Genomic DNA, 8,142 nt, shown 5'->3' on the forward strand with positions numbered 1-8,142 from the left:
ATCTAGCTGTAATATATTTTACCTAGACAAATAGTCTATGAAAAAAATAACATGTGACTGGCAAATTTTCATATCAGAGCAATAATAGATTCCTCTTCTGTTTCAACTCTATTTCCAAAAATGACATATTATATAAAATTGGGACTTATGCCAGGAGCACTGAGTTATTTTTGTGTGTGTGTGTTTCAGACCCAGGGCAGGAAAAATCAGTATGGGTATAAAGTAGAGAAACAACTTGATTTGGCATTTTTAATTAATTTTTTGATTATATGTGTGTATAGTTTGATAATCAAATATTATCAAGAATTCAGTGGAAACCCTCACCCATTCCTCTCCCCACATTGACTGAGTTTTCCATTCTACTCGCTATAGTTAGCTTTGCAGATTAGTTTTTGAAGTATATTTCGAGAGTTTCTTGGTGCAGTGATAAAGAAATACAAACATATGCTTTTATTTCCCACCTTTAAAAATTTAAATTTTTTTAACTTAAAGAAACAATTTACTCATATATTAAGCTCAGACTAGTGAGTTTAATTTACTAAGTATAATAAACTAAAGTTACAATTTAATTTTACATTTTAGATGTTGCCTGAGAACTCAAGAATGAAGTGGGGAGGGAGAATAAGGATTTGTTGAGAATAGTCAAACTTTTGGACAGGAAAATATGGATTTTCTTGTGTATAAACTTCAGTTGGTTAAAGTTCTCATTGCAAAGCCATTTACTGCATTTCCGACAGGAACTTTTAAATATTTGCCTTTGCATTTTCATGCGAGACTTCATGTAAGCAGAAAGAAAAAGACAAACATTTAGCGACAAAAGACGTGAAAGCCATTTTATTCATGTTTATGCTATCATGATTGAGCACATCTAAAGAATTAACTGATCAATACTTACTATTTGAGAAGGATAACATTCTTGAATGAATCAGTAGTGGGGCAGTTTTTGCAAAAATACTGTCTTAACCAGGTAAACATTGAGGAAATCCAGATTGTGGGTTAATGTCTCATTCAGGGTAAGAATTTATGCTCTGGATTCACTCCTTGGGAAAAGAAAAAAAGAATGTTTTCTGGAAGTCATTCCCGTGAAAACATGGTAGCGTACATTTTCCTAAGCAGCTACCAGGAAAATAATATTACCTGGTCACACAGCACAGTTGTCATCAAAAAACATTTCCCACGTGACTACACGGAGGGGTAGCTTTTGACTGCACAGGGTCAAAAGCTCTGAGCTCTGAGAGCCCGGCTCTGAGCCCAAAGCTTTAGTTTGTGGTAAGAGAGGAAGAGGACCTGGGGTCTGGTGGCATATTAGCTGCGTGACCTGGAGACAGCAGGCGCCCGGTGGTCCAAGATTTTTCGCTTGGATGCTACGTGAGGGTACAGTGATACTCCCTTGGGTGAGAAAGCTGGCTCGTTAGCAGTCGGACTGTTCTATAGGGTTGCAGGTTGGAGGAGTGTACGTCGTGGTCCAGAGCAGAGTCTTTCGAATTAGGCGGACGTAGACTTGTATCCTCTCCTGCCCCTTCCTAATTCTCGGGCACTGGATTGGCACCTTGAGCCTCTTAGCTGAAGGATGGCGATCATAAGAGTGCTGGCTTCACAGGGGTGTTGTAAGAGTAGATACAACAATGCATGTGACACCTTTAAACAGTGCCTGACCCGAGGCACCTGGTGGGTCCTCAGTAAACAGCAAAAGAAGCTCACGATACATGCAACATATGCATGGGACAAGCTGTGCAAAAATAATGCTGGCTGCAGCCCGCGGGGACCCATGGGAGACCTGGGGTCCAGACACGGAGGTTCTGGGTCAGGTGGCAATGAAGCAAATGCCTGATTCCAGGTCAAAACTGTGAGAGAGGGGGGCGCCTGGGTGGCTCAGTCGGTTGAGCGTCCGACTTCGGCTCAGGTCATGATCTCACGGTCCGTGAGTTCGAGCCCCGCGTCGGGCTCTGTGCTGACAGCTCGGAGCCTGGAGCCTACTTCCGATTCTGTGTCTCCCTCTCTCTCTGACCCTCCCCTGTTCATGCTCTGTTTCTCTCTGTCTCAAAAATAAATAAACGTTAAAAAAAAAAATAAAAATAAAACTGTGAGAGAGGCAGGGGGCTAAGAAGCGAAGCTTCTGGAGCCCTATTGCCTGAGTTCAAGCCCCTGTTCTGCTACTCCACAGAAGCGTGGTGGAGACCAGTCGCGTCACCTCCCCGCCCTGCGAATTCTACCAACCTCGTGGAGTTGCTGTCTCTCGGGTTTTTGTGTATTTAGAACAGCACCTGGAAGCACATAAGTGTCAGTTGTTACTGTTGCTATTTTTACTGGAGTGTGTGACATTTCTGCCTCTCGTAAATTTGCGGAGCATAAATCGGATGTGTGGTGGTGAATCAGTATCCCAGGTCCACTCAGAATTGCTGTCATCGTGTGAGTTATGTCGAACCTATTCCATAAAACAGCGCAGGTCAACATTTCGGGCGTCATCACGGATGGACAACTGGGAACGGTGGAGACAAATCATTGACAGGTTGGAGCTTAGAAGGGAGGTTTGTGATCATTCAGGCTGATGGCTTTCAGGCTCTTTTTGGGGCACCGATGCAAAGAATCCCAATTAGATGGATAAATAACCCTTCTAAGGTGTACTTCTTAGTACAAGGGAAGTACAAGCCAGGAATTCCCTCCCCCTACCGACTCACATCCCCCTCCCGGCCGAACGGGACAGTGCCTGCAGGGGCGGTGTCCCTAAACACACCCACCCACAGTAGTAGTAATAACCAGCCTTTACTCTGTGCTTCCTACTGGCCGGGCACTGGGCAAATGGCCTTCTTTCTATTAGCTCATCTAATTCACAAGTCTTTGTGAGACAGTTAAATGTAAACACGAGGAAACTGAGAGAGTACGTAAGGAGTACAAAGTCATTCAAAGAGTGGCTGAACTTGAATTTGCAGCCAGTTCTGGGTTGTCCCTGAGCCTGTGCTCTCAGTCGTGATGCTCCAGTTTGCATCCGTCCCGAGAAAAATTAGGTGACCACCTTGTTTTGTAAGTGGGGAGACAGCCCGGGTTGAATGGCTTGTCACAGGTGCTTTCTGAGGGCCTTACTGGTGGGACCCAAACAGCAGTGACTTCCTCATTCATTGTCACTTTGCAAGAGTCCCCCACACTTACCTCCGCCAGGGGACTGGCCTGGCCTCCAGCCCTGCTCCACTTCCTTTGGGCTGAATCCCCAAGGCACACTGTTTGCTGTGTGGACCTTGTCCCCATGCATTTGTGCATTCTCTAATTTTTCCAACAAGTAGAAAGACTGAAGAGTATATTGGCACTAAGATGCAAAATTTTACAAAATCAATGATTTTCAGCCCAGGAATTTTCATGATGGACTCTGTTTCTGGGACCCTGGACTTTATGCCTTACTCTATAAATATGGTGTATATTTCCAGCTGGAGAGCGAGGCACTGCTGTGCAGATGCTTTACCTTCAGCTTAACAGAGGCAGAAGGTGATGAGAAATGCCATTTAGAAACGCTGATTGCATACTGTGTATACCCAGGACAGTTACAGAGAAGAGGATGAGGACACTAGGCTTAATGTATTTTTAAAAAATTCAAATCACTCACAGTTATCAAAACATTGGCACGAGAAAAGACAAACAGATCAGTGGAACAGAATAGAGACAAAGGCTAATTAAGTTTTAGCAACAAAAAGATGGTTCTGGCAAAATTGTTATCCATCAAGAAGAAAAGAAAGTGGTACCCCTCCCTCACATCGTATAGAAAAAAATCCACATTAAAAAAAGAGAGAGTAAATATTTCAGCATGCAAGGATGAAGATTTTTAGAAGAAAATATACAATAATATTAGGTAACTTCAGGTGAGGAAGAGACCTTTTAAAGCGAGACAGCAGTCTTAAAAGCTGTAAAAGAAAAGCATGTGTTAGGTTACATTAACTTACAAGACAGAAACAGGCACATGATCAGTTATATGCTGTGAAAAATATGAATGAAGGTCAACATCCATAATATATAAGTGCTCACACTAACTTATAAAAAAATTTAACATTTCAACAGAAAAACGGACAGAGGGCATGAATAGGTAATTTACAGATGAGAAAATCCAAATGGCCAATAAATCTGTGAAAAGGCGAGTGATTTTCCCATTAACCAAGGAAAGCAAATCGACGTGGTGGTGTAATGAACATTTTTTTCCCCACTAACCTATTTGCCAAAAATTAAGAAGCAGCACTGACACCCAGCGCTGACCAGAAGCGGGGAGAAAAGGGCATTCTCACGTATAGCGGGTGAGAAGGGGAGACGCTATAGTGTCTTTTTTTATTTTTTATTTTTTTAACGTTTTATTTATTTTTGAGACAGAGAGAGACAGAGCATGAACGGGGGAGGGTCAGAGAGAGAGGGAGACACAGAATCGGAAGCAGGCTCCAGGCTCTGAGCCATCAGCCCAGAGCCTGACGCGGGGCTCGAACTCACGGACCGCGAGATCGTGACTTGAGCTGAAGTCGGATGCTTAACCGACTGAGCCACCCAGGTGCCCCTATAGTGTCTTTTTTGAAAACAATCTAGCAACATCTGTTTCACTGGCTTAGGAAGGCCCCGTCTAAGAAGCTATCCTGCAGAAACCCAGACTCGACGTTGACCGGTGCACGAAGGGCTTTTCAGCAACCCTGTTCCTAGTGGTAGTATTTGTACTGGAAATAACCCAGTGACCATTAGGAGAGAAATGATTGAATACGTTGAGGTACACCGTCCTCCCTTACCTATGGTTTTGCTTTCTGAGGTTTCATTCCGGCCCCCACGGTCAATTGCAGTCCAGAAAGGGGTAATCCTCTCTCTGACGTTCGGTCAGAAGTTCAACAGCAGCCTGATGCCGCGTCACAGCGCCTGCATCATTCACCTCATTGCATCTCATCACGTAGGCATTTTGTCTTCTCACGTCATCACAAGGAGAAGGGTGCTTACAGTACAATAAGACATCATGAGAGAGAAAGAGACCGAGTTCACGTAGCTTTTGTTGCAATATATTGTTAACAATTTTCTACTTTATTACCAGTTATTGTTGTTAATTATGAATGAAACTTTATCATAAGTATGTATGCATAGGAAAAAACAGAATGTATATATAGAATTTGGTATACTCCACAGTTTCAGGCACCCACTGGGGGTCCTGGAATGTATCCCCCATGGATAAGTGGGACCACTGTGCACATAGCCATATAATATAATGCATCTATGGAAAAGAATGAGTTAGAAGTATATCCATTCACTAGGGCAATGTTCATGATGTGTTCTTAAGTAAGAAAACAAATGGCAGAAAGAAGCCCATGTTGTTTTAAAAAATTTTTTAGCATTTATTTATTTTTGAGAGACAGAGAGGGAGCACGAGCGGGGGAGGGGCAGAGGGAGACACAGAATCCGAAGCAGGCTCCAGGCCCCGAGCTGTCAGCACAGAGCCTGACGTGGGGCTCGAACCCATGAACTGTGAGGTCATGACCTGGGCCAAAGTCAAACGCTTAACCTACTGAGCCACCCAGGTGGCTGTATGAGCCCATGTTTGGAAAAAAAAAAAAAAAAAGTACCCAGAGGAAAATCCCTATGTATGTCTGCTTTAAGCGTTTGTATGTGTTAATACGACTGTGAATAAAGATGTCTTCGACATGGAAAACTGAGAGAGAGAAGGGAGGGGTGAGAAGCATAGATCACTGAAAAGGGGAATTCACTCCAAACACAAGCAAATAGGCAATCCTCAGCTGTATGTACTGGAGAGACAGTTTACCTACAGGCTGTACACAGAAGACCCCTTCAGAAGGACGCCTGCTGGTGGTCCTTAGCGCTGGGAATCCTTCGCCCCCACAGGGCTTCTGGATGTTTCTATTTGGACATCCTACAGTGACTCCAAATTCCCATTCTCTGTATCCCGCTTCTCTCTGTACTCAGCACAGTGCTGGGCACAGGTGATCTCAGTAAACGGACTCTCTCATGGCGGAGGACCAGGACCCAAAGCAAGAGCGCTGAATGCAGATGAGGGGCATCCCCATGTGGCCCTGTCCCCCGCTGGCTGGGGCTCCGCTCACACACAGAGCCTGCTGGGCTTTCTGCCTGGGGGCGCCAAAAAGGGACAGACAGGCTATTCCTGGACACCCTCTCAATAGGTGTATTGAGTCTTTGGACAAAAAGTGAATTTGGAGCTGGCACATGCTGTGTCCAGTGGCCTGAACAGAATGAGAGGGGGTGACCGGGCAGCATTTTTTCGGTCTGTGCTTTTGCCACAGGATGCAACAGCTTTGGATTCGTTTCCAGGATGGGGAATCCTCGAGTACTGGCATGCCTTTTATGTGCGCTGTGGGATTCAGCCCCGGGCCGGAGATGGAGGGCTGATGGAAATGACTGTTGGCCGAGGCAGAAACCATCTCTGAGAAGCAGCAGGACTGTACGGGGATCTGCCTCTGGCAACAAGGTCGGGGCCCAAACCTCCTGTTTCTATGGCATCGGCCCCTACACATCCCACCACCCCATCTCGTCCGCCCTCTCCCTCCTCCACCCTCTCCTTTGTGCAGCACTCTGAGCTCGTTGGCTTGGATTCTTTCCATTGCAGACTTCAATGCAGCCATCAAACTGAATACTGCATGAAGAGGGGGGAAGGAAGAGTACTTCTGGAAAGAGAAATAAAACAGGAGGAAAAGGCTGATGCCATGGGCTTGGGGATTCCTTCAAAGAGCAACCACGCTGGGAGACTAATGGTCCGTGAAGCACCTCTCTTGCTGGGTATGGCCCAATCCTAAGCCCTTCTTCTTTTGATCTGGTCCATTTACCTCCTGCCGTTCCCAAAGAGTCATTCCTTTTGAGACCCCACTCTGGGGGCCAAGTGAATGAAAAAGGTGGTCTAGTCCCTTCCAGCTGTATGGGAACATACATACCTATGACGCACAGGCCCGTATAGGTCACACACACACACACACACACACACACACACACACAGTAGTGTTATTGATTATTGTCAGCGTTCCAAGAGAGAATGTGTTCTTATCTCACACCTGGCCAGCGGTAAGGCAGATGATGGATTGAAAGTTCTTGACCCTGTTTGGAGATGACAGAGATGTAATTAAGCTTTGGGAAGATCTTTTAAAAATTCTGTGTTCTGACTTCCCGTGCTTGGCTTTGGGATTGCTTGCACACGCACTCTGAGGTGGTTCAACAGAAGCCGGGGTGCTGGCAAGGCCACGCTCCCTCCAAAGGCTCCAAGGAGTCTCCTTCCATGCATTTTCAAGCTTCTGGTAGTTTCAGGAATTTCTTGGTTTGTGGCTGCACCACTTGAATCTCTGTCCGCAACTCCTCTTTCGGCCTCTGTCTTCTCTTCCGTCTTCTATGGGACACTTGTCGTTGGATCCAGGGCCACCTGCTTAATTCAGCATGATCCCAACTTGAGGGCTTTAGCTTGATGACATCTGAAAGACCCCCTTTTCTCAATAAGGTCTGATTCACAGGTTTCGGGGGGTTAGGTCTTGGGCATACCTTTCGGGAGGGATCGCCATTGAACCTGCTTCAATATTCAAAAGCAAGACAAGGCATTCTCCGTTCAAAACCCAGCCCTGGCTTACCATTAACACTGAGCATTACAAAATCCTTGGTTAATGAGGAATAAGATCTTGGTTACTAAGACCTTGCCCAGCCCAGCCTTCTCCATATCTGTTCAATACGATTCACTGCACTCCAGCCACACAGGACTGCCTTCACTTTTTTAAGCACACCAAGCACTATCCTTCTTCAGGCTCTTTGTGGGTCGTGTTTTTACCTATGCCTTGGATTCCCTCACTTCTGCTCTTCGTTGGGCTGGCTCTATTTCTTCTTTATCTGTCAGCTTAAATGTCATCTCCTGGAACCGTATGTAAAGTAGGTTTTAACATTATCCTTTATAGTGACAACTCCTTGATTATCTCCTTGTCATTCTTTGTAAAGATTTATGTGTTAGTTTCTTGTCCGGGCATTCTATGAGCCCTATCATGCCTGGGCTTTGTCCAGCTCAATCATTAGCACATAGAGAACAATAAATATGTATTGAATGAATGAATGAATGAATGATGCTCTTGGTTTGGGAGACACTCAGATGGCACTCAGCATGGTTCTTGTACTTCATGCACACATGGACTGTGTCAA

This window comes from Herpailurus yagouaroundi, unplaced genomic scaffold, assembly GCF_014898765.1.
Source record: "Herpailurus yagouaroundi ecotype Mexico unplaced genomic scaffold, PumYag 250, whole genome shotgun sequence".
Lineage (NCBI taxonomy): Eukaryota > Metazoa > Chordata > Mammalia > Carnivora > Felidae > Herpailurus > Herpailurus yagouaroundi.